This window comes from Natrix helvetica (assembly GCF_964273705.1).
Source record: "Natrix helvetica genome assembly, chromosome: 10".
NCBI classification, from domain to species: domain Eukaryota; kingdom Metazoa; phylum Chordata; class Lepidosauria; order Squamata; family Natricidae; genus Natrix; species Natrix helvetica.
The window spans coordinates 8,865,029-8,882,520 of NC_138561.1; the positions used below are offsets into that span (position 1 = coordinate 8,865,029).

Here is a 17,492-nt window from a genome sequence, read left to right on the forward strand (position 1 = left end):
ATTCTGATGGATTTGATGCAAGTGTCCGCATCCGTCAGTTTCAAGGCACCTGATTCAAGGCACTGAATGAACCTGGTGATTCAGTCTAAAGTTTTTGTTTGAAAAAGCGATTGAACTGAATCACAGCTTCACAGAACTCCAGCTAAAGCGAGCCTTTCCCGCATTGTGACAGCCAGGAGTCAACGTGTCCAAGAAGTTAAAATATTCAGCAAATTGACTCCAGTGGGAATCAGGCCAGTTCCGTATTTTGTGGACTTACTCAAAATGGAAAAAGATGTTTTGGAACTTGTGGAGGTAGACACACTTAACACCTGTCAGCAACTTCTTAGAACAGCTGTATCTTTTCCTGTGTCACCTTCTGCAGCTGCAGTATGATCTCAGGAAAGAAGAGTCGGGTTTAAGGAGCTGCCAACAGGTGTTATATGTGTGTGCAACACACTCTGTCTGAAGAACTTTCTCCTCCCTGTGAATCTAAATATTCTTCACTATTTTAAATTTTAAGCAACTTTCACAAGCAGGTACTTAGAAGGAGGAATGGCTCCATTGGCTATTCTTTGCAAAATGCCTGTTTTGCAGCATCTCTTTGGACAATTATAATATTAGCATTCTTCAAGGAGGTGACAGAATGTAAGGATTCAAGGAGGAAAATTCCTACCCAGAATAGGTTTTTCATAAATGTTCTGGCATATATACCATTTTCATTGTTCTTCCATAACTGAATATAAAATGGTTGGGGTAGGGGGAAAGGTGGAGATAGCAAAAAGAGTGAGTGGTGTTGAGTTGCTTTGTACATTGTCCAAGGATTTTGGTGTTGAACTTTGGCCTGCTCATAGAATCCTAATAAAATTATGAACTCTGTAAAGTATGTCACCTCTTTCAAGAGAAGCTCTTTATTTTTATGTATTCTTTTTTTATTCCATTCATTCACTCTATCTTGTGTTCTTTGGTTTCCCTCAACTTTACAAGCATAGTTGTTTTCTTCAATGATCTACTTCTATGAGCTAACTCTAAGAATGTTCCTTTGCCTTAAGAAACAGTCTTTATTTCTTGAACACTTTATTTCTTCCAGAATTGATTCATTAGTTCTTTTTGTGGTTCATAGTACTTTTAATTACTATCTAAAATCCATAGCTGAAAAGCATGAAGCATTATTTTTCAATGTTCAGTTTTTATAGCCATACATGACCAAGAAAAAAAATGCTTTAACCTTCTGGTCTTTGTTGTCATAGAAATATTCTTTACATTCATGATGTTGTCTAAGTTTATTACTTTTTCCCTTAATAATAACAATATCGTTTTTATGTCTCCCTTTTATATCCATCCTTGAATCCAAAAGACAAAATAATGCCACATCCTTCTCTCTTCCCCCTTTGGAAGAGCTACAATTTTTCCTAAAAATAAGTCAATGTGGTGAACATTTACCCATCTAGTCACAAAATATTGAGCACCTAACTAGTAAAGTATGTCACAGATACATCCAGTAACTAGTCCTTTATTTGCTCAATGACTAATTAACCCAGTTAGCTTCATACAGATTCTGTAAACTATCCTGATTATTGTTAAAATGGACATCTGTGAAAATATAGAAGAAAGTACTGTACTCTCAATTATTGTGTATCCAAGGCATACAGTCATGGTTTTCACTCCACATCTCCTTCCAGTTGTCTTTACAATTAGCATAATTAGCACAAAAGCTTAGAACATTGAACACAAAATAATAGGGTTGGAAGGGATCTCAGAAGTCTTTTAACCCAATTTCCTCCTCAAAGCAAGAGACCTTATACCAGTCTGGTCAAATTGTTGTTCAATCTATTTTTGAAAACCTGCAGTGATGGAACATCACAATTCCAGTAGCCAAGCTATTCCATTGATTAATTGTTCTCATTGTCAGAAAAATTCTCTTTACTTCTAGGTTGGATCTCTTCTTACCAAGCTCCCACCCATTACTTCTTGTCAAACCCCCTCTGGTGCTTTGAAGAATAAGTCAATCCCCTCTTCTGTTGTTGTTGTTGTTAGTTGCGAACCATCAACCATGGACAACGTTCCTCCAGGCCTTCCTATCCTGTACCATCCTCTGGAGTCCACTTAAGCTCATGCCGACTGCTTCAGTGACTCCATCCAGCCACCTCATTTTTTGTCTTCCCATTCTTCTTTTGCCCTCAATTGTTCCCAGCATTAGGCTCTTCTCCAGTGAGTCCTTCCTTCTCATTAGGTCGCCAAAGTATTTGAGTTTCCTCTTCAGGATCCGGCCTTCTAAAGAGCAGTCAGGGTTGATCATCTCTAGGACTGACTGATTGGGTCACTCTGCAGTCCAAGGGACTCGCAGGAGTCTTCTCCAGTACCATATTTCAAAGGTCTCAATTCTTTGGCTCTCAGCCTTTCTTATGGTCCAACTTTCACAGTCATCCATTGCAACTGGGAAAACCATAGCCTTGACTATACCCACTTTTGTTGGCAGGGTGATGTCTCTGCTTTTTAGTATGCTGTCTAGATTTGCCATACCTTTCCTCTCCATGAGCAAGCCTCCTTCCTCCCCTTCTTCACTGATAGCCCTCAAATACTGGAAGACAGTTATCATGTTTCCCCTTCATCCTTCTCTTTGATAGGCTAGACATATCTAACTCCCTAACCTCTCCACCATAAAATTTAGCCTCCAGAATCTTCTACTAGTAGAGCTTCCAGTGCTCCACCCCCTGAGTCCAATAAGGGAGGGAAAAATGGCTCTCCCCTCTCTGTCTCAAACCTTTTAGTTCTCTGTTTGACCATCACCTGCAAACCCAACCCTTCCCTAGTCAGAAAGGCTAGTATTAGATCACTAGGATCCTTTAACCTCTGCAAGTGTGCCTAAAAGCTGTGATGTTAGTGGGGATAGAATTCTCCTCGGTGTATGGAAGAATGGAAAAAAGCCACAGTGGTGCAATGGTTAGAGTGTAGTACTGCAGGCTACTTCTGCTGATCGCCGGCTGCCTGCAGTTTGGTAGATGGATTGTCACCAGGCTTAAGGTTGACTCAGCCTTCCATCCTTCCTAGGTGGGTAAAATGAGGACCCAGTTTGTTGGGGATGATTTGCTGATTCTGCAAACCACTTAGAGAAGGCTGTAAAGCACTATGAAGTAGAATATAAGTCAGTGCTATTGCTATTCTGGGTGCAGAGAGCAATTATTTTTGCCATATAGCTAAGTTGTGCATCAGCTCAACTTCCAAAGATATGATGAAGAGAGCAAGGAGTTGCATCACCAACCCAGGAACCAGTGCAAAGGGGCTTCATGGAAGTGCAATAGGAAAGGATATTCGGATAAAGCTTCATTTTACAACTGTTACACAAGTTACACTTTTATCTTCATGGCAAACCCTTCCCTGGAACAGATTACCGATGTATCCTAGAAAAACCTTTCCACCCATTAATTATTGCAATTAGGGAATGTAATATTTAGTTAGCTTTTCCTAGCCTAAGAATTGCATGTTACATATTATTGAAAATGACCAGAATGGGTTATCTGGACATCTCAATGGGTCAACCTTTACCTTTCTTATTATACGTTATCCATGTATTTCTGGGAAATCATTGACTTCCTGGCTCTTGACTCTGTCACTGGAGGAAGAAAGTTTCTGCCCCCCCCCCCAAAAAAAAAGGCCAACTCACATTTTTCTATTTTCTTGGTGGCAGTGGAAAATGGAATCTTTTCTTTTTTGTCTCTCTTCTAAATCTAAATTGTGAAATTAAGCTGTGCTAATATGATATGGGGATGTGGTGGCTCAGTGATTAAGACACTGAGCTTGTCAATTAGAAAGGTCAGCAGTTTGGTGGTTCGAATCCATAGCACCGTGTAACAGAGTGAGCTCCCATTACTTGTCCCAGATTCTGCCAACCTAGCAGTTTGAAAGTATGTAAAAAATGCAAGTAGAAAGAATAGGGACCACATTTGGTGGAAAGGTAACAGCATTCCGTGCACCTTTGGCGTTTAGTCATGCCGGCCACATGACCACGGAGACGTCTTTGGACAGTGCTGGCTCTTCGGCTTTGAAATGTAGATGAGCACCGCCCCATAGAGTCAGGAACCACTAGCACATATGTGCTAAGGGAACCTTTACCTTTAATATGAAGCTTTCTGAGATGGTGCAAATATAATCATTTCTTCTGAAGCTTTCATTATTGTGGCTCAATTGAGACATTTGAAAGACCATCAACCCAACAATTATTCCTTCTGGTTGTCCTCAGCTTGCTATTTAACCAGACACCAAGCACAAAGATTACAACAACACTCCAAAATTGTGTTAATCTTACCCTTGTTTTTACTAAGAGTTATGTCAGTTTTTTCTCTAAGAGAATCTTTTTAAGACTTCAGGAGGGTTGCACACTAGTACTCACATCATTTCATAGCTGTCTCTCTGTCTATTTATCTATCTTGATTTGGTGTGTGTCAAGTGGCTAAGACTCTGAGCTTGTTGATCAGAAAGGTCAGCAGTTTGGTGGTTCGAATCCCTAGTGCCAGATAATGGAGTGAGCTCCCGTTACTTGTCCCAGCTTCGAAAGCACGTAAAAATGCAAGTAGAAAAATAGGGATCACCTTTGGTGAGAAGGTAATAGTGCTCCATGTGCTTTCGGCATTTAGTCATGCCGGCCACATGACCATGGAGACATCTTCGGACAGTCGGCTTTGAAACAGAGATGAGCACTGCCCCCTAGAGTCAGGAATGACTAGCACAAATATGCAAGGGGAACCTTTACCTTTAATATGTAGGTCTTCCAAGCATGTTCAATTATAGCAAATTGATGAAATATGCTGGCAATTTTTATTTTACTATCACAGACTGTTCCATCATCCCAGTTTCTCAGATAGCCTACATTTCCAGATGTGGAAAAGCTCCCTAGGAATTTGGACAAGAGAGAGAAGGATCTAAAAATTATACCTATATATTTCCTTTTATTGCATTTGGTCCACTACTAAAATCAATAGTCCAGGAAAAGGGATATGTGGGGAGGATACCAGAATATTGATTTTGCTTTATTTAGATTACATTTTAGCTTATTAGTTTGATTGCCTTGAATAGAAAGAATAGATTTTTGCCCACTATTTATCTGACCCACTTCAGTGCTAAGATAGACTTCTGATATATGGGTAGGGCCTGGAATCTCTCCCTCGTTTGCAAGTCTTTAAAAGTATTTTTATTATTACTACCTTATTAAAGGGACACTGTGGCTCAGTGGCTAAGATGCTGAGTTTGTCGGCAGTTCAGGGGTTCATATCCCTAGCACCGTGTAACAGAGTGAGCTCCCGTTACTTGTTCCAGCTTCTGCCAACCTAGCAGTTTGAAAGCACATAAAAAATGCAAGTAGAAAAATAGGAACCACCTTTGGTGGGAAGGGAACAGCGTTCTGTGGACCTTTGACATTTAGTCATGCCGGCCACATGACTACGGAGATGTCTTAGGACAGCGCTGGCTCTTCGGGCTCTGAAGCAGAGATGAGCACCGCCCCCTAGAGTCGGGAACGACTAGCACATATTTGCCGTGGGAACCTTTACCTTACCTTATTAAGGCACTATTTAGACTGTCTTTTTTTAAACAGTTCGTTAAAAATTAATTTAAAATATCTCAATTTTCTCTCAAAACTTTCCCTAATGTAAGAAGCTTTTGTGCACACTTCTCTATAATGAGGATAATTTTTTTAAAAAACTTGCATTCCCTGAAAAATAGTTGTAATGAATTTTTTCCCATTATTCCATTTGCGAACAATTTCTCTCAGAGATGCTTTTTAAATGTAAACATCTCTGACATGAAATCTTTACCATCCATAAATATTAAGACAGTGAGAGTCAAGCAAAATTTGGACTTTTGATTCAGTTTGAAAAAATGATCCAATCCGATTTGGATGGTCACGTTGAATCTGGTAAAGGATTTAAACAAATAAGTAAGAAAAGAATATGTTTTCCAGAATTTATTCTTACTGCTTAAAATTAGTTCCTCTGTAGGTCGTATGATCAGGAAGAAAAGGGGACCGGGACAGGTTTAGAGTGAAGAAATGAAAAGTCTTATGATCTACTATCCAACTACCTTTCCTTTAGAAAAACACTCTGGGGATTTTTATTTTATTTTATTAATTTTTGCCTACAGTCCCAAACCTGATCTAGCATATTTGCAAAGTTTCTAATTTGGTTTCATTTTTGGACAGCTATCCTCTGAAAGGCAAACAATTGAAGAAAGTTCTCAAGCACCCATTTTTCACTTTAATTAAACAGAACACACTTTTTTTAGAAAAAGCAGAAAAAATAAAGAAAAGGTGTAAAGCAATGAAATTAGATGACAAGAACCTTTGCATAATTTATTTCCAACATCCGTTGGGTTGGAAAGTATAAAACGAAAACAATTCTGTGCATGTGCAGCAGCTGTCCAAGCTGTCTAAACTGATTCAGAAGCATCCAATTTGATTTTATAATTTACCTTGATTTGCTAGTTGAAGTCAGAAAAGGCAGGTCCTAAAAAATCTTGTAGGTAAGACATTCATTTAACAATGTATTTTTCACAGGTAGATTTTTGGTGTGCGTAGCTAAGAGAACATAGCTAAGTTAAACAGCATTCCGTGCACCTTTTAGCGTTTAGTCATGCCAGCCACGACCATGGAAACATCTTCAGAAAGAACTGGCTCTTTGGCTTTGAAATGGAGATGAGCACCACCCCCTAGAGTCAGGAACAACTAGCACATACCTTTACCTTTAGTTAAGAGAAAGGCCAGGGCAAAGTCTGTTTTGGTAGAGCTTAGAAAACAGCCATCGAAATCAGTGATGTATTTCTTTTAGAATCCAAACATCCATTCAAAAATCATCAAACTTCTGAAAGGAGAAGCAATGTCTGCACAGGGACTGCAAGGGGGAATAAAAATAAATAAATCAAGAAAGCACTATCGTCACATGGTTGAGTTCTCACCTGTAATGGAATGTGTTAGATGACATTGGAGAAAGAGAGGAAGAGATGCTTTTTGGAGACAATCATAGAAGAGAAGCAGGAGCCTCTCAGTGGCTAAGCGTCAAAGAAAAAAACATAGGAAGGACCCCGATTATCAGGCTGTTAAAAGTGACAGCAGGAAATTTGTACTTTCAGAGCAAGAGTCTGTTACTGTAGCCTTAAAGTAGAATTAGTTTGTCTAGCCGTGATTCCTGTCTACTTAACTTTGCAAGTCTGAAAGTACAAAAGTACAAAACTTCCCGTCGCTTTTAAGTACAACTCAAAGTACAAAATTCTCAGTGTAAACTCACGTAATAACACTAAAATTCTGCTCCCAATGGTGGTCATTAAGTCAAGAATTGCCTCTATACACTTGATTGCTTCATAAAAGTCCCTGAGATCTTTCATGCAGTCCATAGATACTTAATGATCGGGCTGCACCGTTTTAAGATTCAGTTCCAGAAAAATGCTTTAGAGTAGTTCAGGGCCATGAATGCAGCCATGCAATCTTGAGAGAAGATTCAGCTGCTTTAAAGAGTTATATTCATGTCTCCATACACATTTGTATGGTAACCAGATCCACGATATTGCACAAATTATAATATCCTATGGCTTTGGCTTTGCTTAATTTTTTTTTTAAATGAAGGGTATTATTGTTGAAACTCAGGTTTCTCTTTTCTGAAAAGAGACTTCTGTTCTGAAGTCAAAAAATGAAGCAGACCCCCAGGCTTTCCACTTTTGTCTCTAATTACTTCCTTTCTTCATCAGAGGTATTTAATGAGAGAATTTGCTGTGCTACGTTAGGCTGGAAGGAGGGAGATCATGAAATGTTGCAAGGGTGCCTCCCAACTTCTCTTCTCTTCTCCTTTTTTCCCCAGTACATCTTTAATTATTACACATTGAAAATGACACACAATATAATTTAACATTATTTTAATTGTGATTCATAAATCACATTTCGATGCATATTTTGCCCTTTTTCCTCCAATAGTGGATAAGACCAATAAAGTTGAACTCATAAATGTGATGCTTTCTGGGTGAATAATAATTTATGAGCCAATCTCTTTTTCCACTTATGGTATATAAGAAGATGTGTTCAAGTGTTCCATTTTTCATTCTGAAGCCAATATATTTTTTGTCTGCCTCTCATCTATATTCTCAAACATTGCAGTTCTATTTAGTTTCTTTAAAACATGTCGGTTACTGTGAGAGCCAGTTTTGATGTAGTGTTGAAGGACATCACGCTACAAAACAGGAGATTATGAGTTCTAATCTTACTTTAGGCACAAAGCCAGCTGAATGATCTTGGGCCAGTCACTCTCCCTCAGTCCTAGGAGGGAGGCAATGGCAAACCACCTCTGAAATTGTGTCAAGAAAACTTCAGGGATTTGTCCAGCAGATGTCAAGAGTCAACAATGATGCACACACACACAAACACAAAGAACATCCACTCAATGGGATGTTATTGGATGAGGAGATACTATAAAACATGGGCAATCATTGTAAAATCAGAATTTAAGTCAAGAAGGGCTATGTAGGTAATAAACAGGGCCTTGAATTGTACTCAGCAGCCAATAGGAAAGGTTACAATGACCTGATTTTTAAAGAGGCAACCTCTACACACCATAACGTTTGAAGTCTTTCCATCAGTGGGGAAGCCAGATTCACTTTTTTTACTTGTTTAACAACTGCAGTGATTCACTTAACATCTGTGGGAAGAAGAGTGGTAAGATGGGGGAAAACTCACTTAACAACTGCCTTGCTTAGCAATGGAAAATGGGTTCAGTTTTGGTTGTAAATCAAGGACTATCTGTATTTTAATTGCTGCTGTCATTAATAGACTTTTTTTTAATAAACTTCCTTGCGCTTACAACCATTGCAGCATTCCCCATGGTTACATCAAAATTTGGGTGTTGACAACCAATAAGAATTTACAATGGTTGCAGCTTCCTGGGGTCATATGATCGCCCTCTGCAATCTTCCCATAAGCGAAATCAATTGGGGAAGATGCTTCAAGATGCTTTTAACAAAGTTTGGGCAGTCTGCTTCTCTTCCTGCCTCTGTTTCTTCCTGATGTGTAGATGTTACCACCGCTGGAGTTTAAAAATACACAGAGAGGTTTCTAACTGTCTTCTAAATAAGGTCGGGTATTCTAGGATGGTTTAAGCTGCTTTGAAAGACTCATCATAATGGAGCCCTACAATGGTACCACCAGGATTCAGTAGCAAATGGTCAGGCATCAGAAGCACAATTTCCTATGTGAAACAAAGGACACAAATCACTTTAGGCTTCCAGTTAAGTTGCCCAATTAAAATAAAAATGTTTTGCAGACCCATCCTCGGTCCAAAAGTGATACCATGGCAAAAGCACATGAGATAATCTCTGGCCCACCCAGCGGAGGCATCAACTTGGGTCAAGTTCTCAGTAGTCTTCTGCGGGCCCACCTTTATATGTTACTCACATACATTTCCGCAGGGATCCAGCCAACCTCGTGTATGGAGTCATGAAAACAATTCCAGGACTCTTTCACCTGGGAGGAAGTGCTGTTGACTGTAAAAGCTGCCACTTCCCATCCGAAGCTCATGAAGACGATGATGATCTGATCATTCCATTGTTCCCCAAACAGGTGACCAGGAAGATAAAAGCCTGTGAATCATTCCAGTTGGATCTGGGGAAGAAGAAAAAAGGAACACCAGGGCCATTAAAACTCTTGTCCTTCTGACCTGAAGATCAGACTCGGGACAACTGCTGGATGTGGAGTTCATTTTTGTCAAAGCGACAGAAGGAAAATACACAAGGCTGTTTATTTCCCTTGTTAAGGGAGGGACAGCAGTTTGGAGTGTCCTGCCAATACCAAGAATATGGCTTTGCTGGAACTGGGTGTTGACTCTCCGTGCAGTGAAAAAAAAATCCCCTTTACCATAAAGTGAAAGGAAAGTCCGATGCTGTATCTATAGATCTATACTCCATAAGAACCAGGAATGTAAGATCCATGAATCAAGGCAAGCTGGATATGGTCAAACAAGAGAGGACACTTTGGCCACCTAATGAGAAGGAAGGACTCACTGGAGAAGAGCCTAAGAGTTGGGAAAGATTGAGGGCAAAAGGAGAAGGGGACAGCAGAAAATGAGATGGCTGGATGGAGTCACTGAAGCAGTAGGTGTGGGCTTAAATGTACTCTAGAGGATGGTAGAGGACAGGAAGGCCTGGAAGAACATTGTCCATGGGGTCGCGATGGGTCAGACACGACTTCGCAACTAACATCAACAAAAAAGTTCACCACTATGCTATCAATTCTTTCTGACTTTTCCCCTCATTTTCATTCCATTTCATGGGAAATAAAATTGCTATCGAACTCCTCCTCCACCTGAAATGGGGGACTTTTTTTGTTCATTCTCAAGGGTGGGGTACAATGTTCTGCCTTCTACCATAGTGACTTCATATTCAAGAAGTTTAGTATAGTGTTCTCATTTGCAGTGCATAATCCTCTTTCCGTGATCATTGGCCTCCTGGCTTCTTACACTTCCAATCAATGGCAAGGGAAATTCCCAGGGAAAAATTCCTTCTAGCAGCAACAAAGACCAAGAGGTGATAAAACCATTGAGATGTGTCAAGAAGTAAATCCTGACCCTGCACTATGGACACAAGTACAAAAAGAACAATTTCACTAGATGCCACGTCTGTCATCTTGTCTTTTTATATCCTCCTCCCACTTGTCCACTCCCTAGGGAACTTTTTCACATCAGGAAATGCAGGGAATCTGAGAAACTGCAGTGATGGAGCAGTCTGTAACAGAAAACTAAAAATTGCCTGCATATTTCACCAACTTGCCATAATAGAACATAGTATTAAAACACACACACCAAATAAAGATAGGTAAAGACAGGTGATGATAGATAGATAGATAGATAGATAGATAGATAGATAGATAGATAGATAGATAGATAGATAGACAGACAGACAGACAGACAGACAGACAGACAGACAGACAGACAGACAGACAGACAGACAGACAGACAGACAGACAGACAGACAGACAGACAGACAGACAGACAAGACAAGACAAGACAAGCAGGAAAGACTGACTGACTGACTAACAGACTGACTCTGGTGGTCCAAATATCAAAAACTATGGTTATCCAAATATCACCGCAGTGAATTGTAGCCTTGATTCCCAGGAGGGTCTGCATTCCAGAAGATTAAGAAACAAAGAAGCTTAGATACAGCAGTTGGTTGGAAGAAAGAGAGTTAAGACAGCTCCACTTTAGAAATTCTCTTGAATGATGCAAGTAGGTGCTTTAGTTTGGTAAGATGTTTGTCTATAGGCAAGGAGCAAGTTCCAATTGGGTAAAGGTTTTGTAAAATGTTTACCTTTTTAATATTGTAAACAGCCCAGACTTATCTTGCGGTAAGGTGGGAGGTCAATATGAAAGAAACTGTTTAGAAGTAACTCCATATGTGTTTCTTGTTTTTTGGCGTGATCTGGACATGTGCCTGCAAACCAAGCCAGCATGGCTAACACAGGTTATATTCCCAACATCATTTGCAACCTTTTGATGCATGATGCAACTTACTTAATTCATGCCATTTGTATAATGACATCATGGTGTGCATGACATCATCATGGCTTCTATCAGACATTTGTGGTTCTTGGAGTTGTAGGCTGGTTATGTTCTAAAGCATTATAGAAATTAGGAACAGAAACAAAAACTGTTTCTGGAGAGAAGAAAAATTGGGGGAAGTTGTAAAACAAATTTCAATACAGTGCTGATATTATTTCTTGTTTTTTTTAAAAAAAACCTTACCTGTTCATGTTATACTCCTTATATTTAGTCCTAATAGGAAGGTGCTAAAATGGAATCTTTGGCTGATAAATCCTTGAGTTGATATGCATTCAGTTGCTTGCTGAAATTTCAAGGCTCTAGCATGTAGAAACAAATCATGAAATTTGGTCAATATACTGGTAGATGTTCCCAAAGTGAACAACATTGTTTAAAGAGGGACAAAATTATGTTAAACAGGGTAGGATTAAAGGCATTTTTCATTTCGCTCACCTGCATGGAAAATTCCCATTTTCCATTCTTACATTCACATAAGGAGAAATGTTCTAATTCTAATTGTTCATAGCATATTTGTTTACCTGTGATACTTAAGATAAGCTCTTCTGTAATAGCAGTTTACATATTGTGAATTTGGATATTTCTTGGGGTCCATAATTTAACTTTTGTTCCCAAACATAGTTTTGATATGAAATTAGCGCTGGGTTTGTTATAGATGTTATGTAGACTGATGTGTAATGAACACTATACTTTAATGTAGCAGTTACACAAAGGAGTATTTCAGACATTCAAGTATGACTACAAAAAGGAAGTGATTCCTCAGTGGTTGTGCCTGATTTTATTGATTTGATTTGATTTGATTTGATTGATAAGCCACAAACGCCATCATGCCTCTGAGCAATTCACGGAATAAAAAAAATGTATCTTAAAAAATTCATACAAAGAAAATGTTATATAAGAATTGGCAATCAGAGACTATTTGTTACCCATTTCATTTTGATTTGCAGATTTGCAGTTTTCCTTGCATAGAACATAAAACTGCTGCCAATTGCTGAATTTATCCTCAAACAATAATTGAGGGATATTAGCAAGAATATGTTTAGAATTATAATTTCTAACCTATGTTCAAATGACTAAATCTTATCGATCTCCATCGTCTTGTTCTTTCATAGTTCAGAAATAAATGCAGGCATTCAGGAATTCAAGCATGACTGAGAACAATCATTCTCTATTTGATTACATTATGTTCTACAGATATCTTTTTACTAATGATCCTTTATGTTTTATTTAGAAAGGAAAGAGACATCCAAGAAACATTCATTTTCTAATTTTAAATAGAGAGCAGAGATTCCATAAAAATAACACCTTTTACTCAACAACTGAAATGGAATTTAGTGAGCAATAAATAAATATTCCGTAGAATGTATAAGCAAAAATCTATTTTAAAACAAAATGTTTAAAACTGAAACAGGATAAGCTTCCCTCGCTAATTAGGGATTTCGTTTAGATGAGACATCAAACCCCCAAATAAGCATTACATAGAAACAAAAAGTTATATATATATTTTTTAAAAATATCTTCGCTGCTATCTCGTGATCATCTATAACCCAGACGTGGAAACCTTCACGAAAGAGGTTATGGGAAAATTTATTTTAAAAATTGGAAATGATGTAATGTACAAAGAGGGAGAGGGAGAGAAAGGAAATAATGACACAGTATCTAGAATTTGTTGGGTTGGGGAGTTAGGTAGACTTTTCTGTTGCCTGTAAAGGAAATTATAAAAACACAGTTTTCTAACAGCTGGAGATTTATAGGCAGAAAAACGATTCAGACTCAGTAAATGCAAGAAATGGTGAAAGAAATACTGGATATTACTCTGATTATGGTTCTATACTGATCTCTTTTTTAATATTTGCATTTATCTTTGTTGTCGACTTGAAAGACAATGGATTGAATTCCACTAACAAGAACATTTCCCAGTATTGTTCAGAAGATTTCCACTGAAAAAAAGGGGAGATGATCTATTTCAATCACTCAAATTCTCTGCACTCTCTAATCCTGCTTTCCTAATCTTCCAGTAGAAAGAACCCTTTGGTGGGGGGTAATAGCAGACTGCAAAAGCAAGGGGAATGAACAATGGCCCCGCCCTTTTCCATCATGAAAAAGACTCTATTAGACTGAAACCTTCTTCAAATCCAGCCCTCCTTTCCTCATTCCTTCCCTATTCCCTAATCAGAGAATGTACTGATCTGAAACTGACTTCATTTAGAATTTACCGGTAGTTCTATGCTAAGGAGACATTATAGGATAATTGGAGGAAGTCTCTAAACAAATAGTGATTGGTCAGCTTGAATTTCCTTTCCTCAACACCCTTCCCATCTCTACTCTCTGCCCTATGGAAACCCTTGTTTAGTGACACACATGTTGTTTTCAAGCAGTTGGCCAAAAAAAAAAAAGTAAGCCATGCTTAAAACTTCTGGGGTCTGTTTCTAGATCTACTCTAGATCTACTCAGAGATTCAAATTTTCCGATTCAGTTTAACATGAGATGAGGAATTTCCAGACCATGTAAACTCTTCAAATCTGCTTCGATTTGAATCACTGAGATTCAATATATAATTAGGCATGGGTTTTTAATTTTTTATTTTGATTTTTATAAATTTCAATGGGATTTAAGCATACTTGACACCATAGAGAATGAAGGGCATTTGCTCCAGGAAAGAAGACATAATAGGTATTTTACCTTGGTTTCCATTCAGTTTGAACCCAATCTGCTAAAATCAAACCAAGCTGCTAATTTACCCAAACAAGAAACAGAATTAGCCAACAAAATGAAGAAGTCAAAATTTATGTCCATATGATGCAACCCTACAGGAGAAATTGCTAGAGGTCGTTTAATGCTATCTCTTCCTGTACTGATTGTGAAATTGATATGGACATTTCTATTTATTAAATACAAACAGAAAGGTTGACAAGGCAAATTAAGTTCATACAGATTAACTCATCTAATTTTTTTTTTCTCACTTAGCCACAGTGAGTTAAAACTGCCTAGATCACTGTCAACCCCTTCCTGCCAGAAGCAGACTAGAATTTATTGGACATATGTTTGCGTTCCACTTAATAAAATAACGCGCCAATATTTTTCAGATCAACTTTTGTTAGTAATTCATGAAGGGACTATTTATGCTAATCATAATGTGTTTGCAGGCCTAATGTATTGCATAAATCTGAATGCAAGATATTTAGTTATTAACCAAAATATAAGGTAAAACAAACACTAAATTACATAGAGAAAAAGATGTGTGTGTGTGTGTATGCACGCACGCGTGTTATATAATCATTCTCAAAGAGGATTGTTTGGGGTCGCCTGCAACTTATTTAAAGAAAAGGGGATGAATAAATATTGAATTACAAGGACGATTATTCCCATCATAATTCACCTATTTGTAATGACTTCTCGTTATCTCAGGGCTGCTTCATAGCCATAGATGTGAAGGAGGACTCATTTCCTCAGCAATTTTACCCCTATCAGATTATCTCATCTGATTCTATTATTTCTTTCCCATAAATCTGCTAACAGTGATTTGTTATTTGTGGCCCTGTTAACGGATCCGAAGCACTGTTAAAAGGATTTATCTAGCTTTGTGTCTAAGAGCGGTTGATGTCTTCAGCTTTTGTCACTCCAGCGTTGGGAAATCAATTTGGTGGCTTTTCATACTTAAATTCAGTGGACACCACTCGGTTCTGCACCATAAAATAAGGCGCTGGATAAACAAAAGGTGCAGTAACTGTACTTAATGTGTTGGCCTTGATAGATGAGTTTGTTTAAGTCATAGCAAATGACACTCAAAGTCAATATAACTCACAAGACTTATGCTGGCCCCTTTTGCAAATCTTCCTTCTGCTTGTTTACTCAGCCAAGGAAGACATGAAAATACACACTTGAGAGGTTTTTTTCTTTAATTTCTCACTGATAGTGGTGTGAGAAGAGGGTGCTTCTCTGTACAGAATCCACCGATCGTGCTTACTTTACAGAATTGTCTATGTCTGCATGTGAGCGCACACAGAAAGACTGTATTTTGGAGACTATTCCGAGCTGAAGCTCTCAAAAGCCTTGTGTTCTCTGAAAAGCCAAGTGCTTGCAAAGTACAGAGCGCATTAAAGACAGTTTATTGAATCATCTCAAGTAAATGGAAACAAAACCCCAAATTGGTGGTGAGCAGGCTGAAGAAATTGAACTGTTAGTGCTTTGGTGGCCTGGATACCTCTAATGAAAATGTGCAGTTGCTACAGAAGAAATCCAGCCTTACCTGGAAAGGCTCATTGCAAGCAATTAAATACTACAGGACAATCATGCCAATGGTGAAAGGAACAGAGTACTGAGAGTGGGGGTGGGTGGGTGAGAGAGAGAGGGAGGGAGGGAGAGAGAGAGAAGGGGGAGAGAGAGAGAGAGAGAGAGAGAGAAAGACTTCTGATTCTAAACCCCTATCCGTTTGTGCTACATAACAGCCAATATTTGACAGCTCCCTCATCTGTAATAGGTTAATAAGACTAATATGCACCTCCAGTAATTTGTCTTAATACTTTGGAGGTTTGAGCTCAGTCATGTTTATAGCCCTCCATTGCACTGCTATATCTCAGCACAGATTGTGCTAGCCAGATGTGGTTTTTGCATTCCCTGTTTTATCCTTCAGAGCTAACTGGGCTGAGAAAACAGAGAACAAGTTCCTCATTTTGTACATGTAGCATACTTCAATGGCAAAGCATCTATTTCAAAGGGTCCATCCCCCAAAATGACTTGCTACTCATTTGAAAGTAATGCCCCAACTATAATTTCTCCTCGCAGTTATAAAACTGAAATAATTCTATTGTGTTAGGTTCATACGAGTAAGGAGAATGCATGAGACAAGGCATGGGTGACTCTTTAGACTGACAATTCCCGTTGACGCCCCCCTCTGATCGTAAATCAAACAGTGCATCACATTCACCTTTTCATAAATTCCATATTTTGAATGTACTCTGGAAAGCACCTTTTTTTTAGGTGCTTCCGGTAAAGAGAACCCATTGCCTGTAAGCATGCAGATGCTTCCTTCCCAAATCAATTTGTGATGTATCCAACAGCCCGGCCACCTTTTTCAAACTGTTCCTTGTTACCACAGTTCACCACAGTTCAATCATATGAATTCTGGCTGTCAAGACTGAGCGATGTCAGAGCAAATACATGTCTTTTCTTTTCAACTTCAGATTGTGAGACTCTTGGCAAGCTCTTCCTAAGGAGAGGCAGAGTCTCCATACGCAGATCCTTAGAATTAGGCAAAGGCTGTTTCAGTAGGAAATTCAAGTGTGTGTGGGGGGGGGGGGATAGTTGAAGCCAATGTACTGGGGTGCAATGTTCAGAAGGCTGGTTTAATATATGACTAAGTGTCAAGAGTCAGATTTCTGAGAATTACTTTTCAGATAAACAACTTCATAGCACTACACTTAATCTTGCAGTAGAGACATATATCATTTATCACCAAACTAACTTTAAGTCCTGCCATGAAGTCAGTTGGAAATCAAAGTTGGAAATTAAAACTGAAAGTTTTAAACACCTTCCTCTTATCTTAAGAGAGAGGGAGAAGAAGAATCACAATTACACACAACTTCACAAAGTATCCAGACGAACAAGAACAGTGTCCCTTTTGATTTTCTCTTTCTAGAAAATACACTTGCAGGCCGTGTCCTAAGTGGAGAAATATATGGATAGGAAACGTTGTATAAAACACACACATCCTGCTATTAGATCCAAAACACCAAAATAGACGCTCCGGCAAAGCCATGAAAACGTCTCGGACGCGAAAGCGTTAATGTCAGGCTGTCGTGCCGACGCTAAAAGCTCTTAACTCCTCCCCCCCCCCCCGCGATTAAATGAGTTTCTAGTATGGATCCCCCCCCCCCGTCTAGAAAATTGGAAGCGGTTCAGTATGAAACTGATCTGCGGCGAAAGGTGGCG

The 17,492-nt window shown here is 38.8% G+C and overlaps 1 protein-coding gene and 1 long non-coding RNA gene across 6 annotated transcripts in view; one reads left to right on the forward strand and one right to left on the reverse strand.

Moving 5' to 3' along the window:
• Positions 1-17,492, forward strand: part of MAF (MAF bZIP transcription factor) — a gene marked incomplete at its 5' end in the record, with an annotated part of 353,201 nt that overhangs the window by 100,467 nt on the left and 235,242 nt on the right. The window lies entirely within an intron of this gene.
• LOC309397402 overlaps positions 6,297-17,492 on the reverse strand; it is an 11,558-nt gene continuing 362 nt past the window's right edge. Inside the window, exons 2-5 of the long non-coding RNA XR_014176248.1 lie at positions 11,748-11,861; positions 9,404-9,610; positions 8,814-9,197; positions 6,297-6,860 (exon numbers count right to left, since the gene is read on the reverse strand). This is a non-coding gene — a long non-coding RNA (uncharacterized lncRNA). The remainder of the gene's footprint in view (positions 6,861-8,813; positions 9,198-9,403; positions 9,611-11,747; positions 11,862-17,492) is intronic.